Source organism: Arachis ipaensis, chromosome B03 (assembly GCF_000816755.2).
Source record: "Arachis ipaensis cultivar K30076 chromosome B03, Araip1.1, whole genome shotgun sequence".
NCBI lineage: Eukaryota > Viridiplantae > Streptophyta > Magnoliopsida > Fabales > Fabaceae > Arachis > Arachis ipaensis.
The window spans coordinates 27,843,797-27,846,559 of NC_029787.2; positions in this window are offsets into that span (position 1 = coordinate 27,843,797).

Consider the following 2,763-nt stretch of genomic DNA (forward strand, 5'->3'; position numbering starts at 1 on the left):
TACATCTTTAGATAGAACATAAATTTAATAAATTTGGTCCAACCTAAATTTTTTCTATCTTTTTTTCTTTTTTGGTAAGTAAATTTTTTCTATCTTTATTTTTTATCTTTTCTTCATACAAAAATTATTCCAAAACTGTAGACATAACCCAAAATTCTTCCCGGCCTGTTTTTTTGTTGATCAAGAAAATTTGCCCAGGTCCGAAATTCAAAACCAAAACATAAGATCCTCCAGACTTAAAATAAAAATTATTATAATTACTTTGGCTAACTAAAATCATTAGTGTTACTTATAATACACATCTTTTAAAATTGGAGGACCCACAACAGAACTCTCCTGGTACAAGCTACAACTAAGAGTGTTTATGGGTCGGGTGAAACCGGGTTTGATGTGACTCAGATCTGATCCGAAATATATACTGGGTCTATTTATTAGACCCGAACTCAGCCCTAAACCCGATAAAACTTACACATTTTTGGGCCACGATTATATCGAGTAAAAATTGGGTGAAATTCACTTAGAAAAATATTATTTAACATGGTAAAATTCACTTAGAAAAATATAACAAGAATCAACTCTTTTCTAAAATTAAAGCATAACTACAATCAATACTAATATTGTCTAATAATACCAAATATTTAAATTAATATAAATAACACAATATTATGCATTAGTCTAAAGTCTTATGCATTTTAAACATAAAACATTAACTTATAGTTTTATAAGGACTAATAACACAAAATATTAAGGTTTACAATACTTAAATTCCACATAAGAATAGCCATCATCCATCACTAATAACACAAAATATTAATTATGTATAATGACTGTTCATACCCTGGGTCGAGATGTCCGACTCGGGATGATCGACAACAAGCCAACCGACCTCTTCAGGTAAGGACTATCCGACCTCTTCTCCAAGAGCTCGGCCAAATCACTACAGAGGCCCAAGAAGGCCCAAACGAAGGAACACAGCCCAAATCTAAAGGCAGCCAAAGCCTAGAAAGATAAGGGCGGTTCCTTTAAAAGATAGGATGACTTCACTCAAAGATAAGATAACTACTTTATCTCCAGAAAAGGTCACTCCACACCATTATAAATACACTAGAGCACCCGGGTATAACTCATACTCTGATTCTACTAAAACCCTGCTTAATACCCTTGCTAACTTAAGCATCGGAGTCCCTTGCAGGTACCACCACCCTCCGGTGACAAAGGATCAGCAGCATTGCCAGTTCAACAAGTCGGACACGACAGCTCCAGCCACCGCCCACAAGTCGGACACGTCATCTCCGACCAGCATAGAAGATCTCGTCCGAGATCGACCTACAGTTTCAAGTAACCCTCGGAACAATGACCGAGCCACCAGGTCGAGTTCGGGTGACCCGAGCTATGGCTTGGACCCGACCCGAAATAATGACCGGGTCTATTTTTGAGACCCTTATCCGACCCTAAATCCGGTGAAATCACATCAAATTAGCCCCTAAAAAGTTTGGGGCCAGGCCGAATCTTCGGGTCGAACCGGGCCATAAAGATCCCTAGCTACAACGATCGGATAACACTCATCCATAAATAAAATATGACTTCAAACAGGGTATCAGCAAGTGCTGAAGGATCTTTTTTTTTAGCACGTTAAAAATTTTCCATGCTAGTATTGTTTTATTTTGGCGAAACCTAGTGCACTTTAAATAAAGTAGAGAGTGCAACACTCTTTAAGAGTTAACTTATTATTAAAAATTATCAGATAAATTAAATTTATTTATTATTATTATTATTTTTTTTATTGTCGTGAGCTGAACAAACAAATTGATACAGACAAAAAAACTAATCCCCTCTTTCAAACACCAGAAAAGTACTCAAAAACTTGATGGAATTCCTCTATTACTCTATTACTAACGATGTGATGTCTTCAAATATCTTCACTGTTGGTACTTTCACTATTGTTCTGGCCGGCGATAAATTTAAACGTTAGTTAGAGTCGATTTTATGCATGCATGTCAGCCACCCAATAAATCGAATCAGTTACAATGGAGATTTAAAATTCGAATGTATGTATCTCATTCGATTTATATAGAAATATATACTTGGGTGATCTGTGTAATATTTTTTTTTTTGGTGAATTGTGTAATATTGTTTTAGGTTTGGTTTAATTATACATTTTATCCTTATATTTAATAGTATAATTTGAGTTAAGAAATTAACTAAATTAATTAGTGATGACAAACATTATTTTTGGGCAAAATAAATAATTAGTGTTGATTAATTATATTTACTTATTACTAATTGTTTATTGTTGCAGGCCAAAATTCTATAGCCCAAATGGAATGAAAAGAAATCAGCAAGGATGATGGGCTGAAAGCAAAAATCAGAAGCCCAAGAAAAAGCAAAGAAAGAAGCCAAAGGAATCGGATGGGCCAAACGGGTTACATGAACCAAACCGATCCAAGCCCGTATCCATCCCACAAAGCTTCTCTTGTAAGATTGAAGTCTTCACTCTTTCATTGTGCAATGTTCCTCTCCTCTCTGACCAAGTCAAATCAGAACTTCAGAAAAATAAGAAAGAGAAAGAGAGAGAGCTTCTTCACCAAGCTAGTCACCAAAGAAGCAAGAGAGAAAAGGATTAAACTTGAAACATAGAAATCTAAATCAGAAAATCCAAACCAAATAAAGCTTAGGTTATAGGTAAATCATTTCCTCATACATGCAACTCGACTTCATCTCTTCTTCCCAACTCTCTGCTCTATTCGAAATGGGATACAAGGG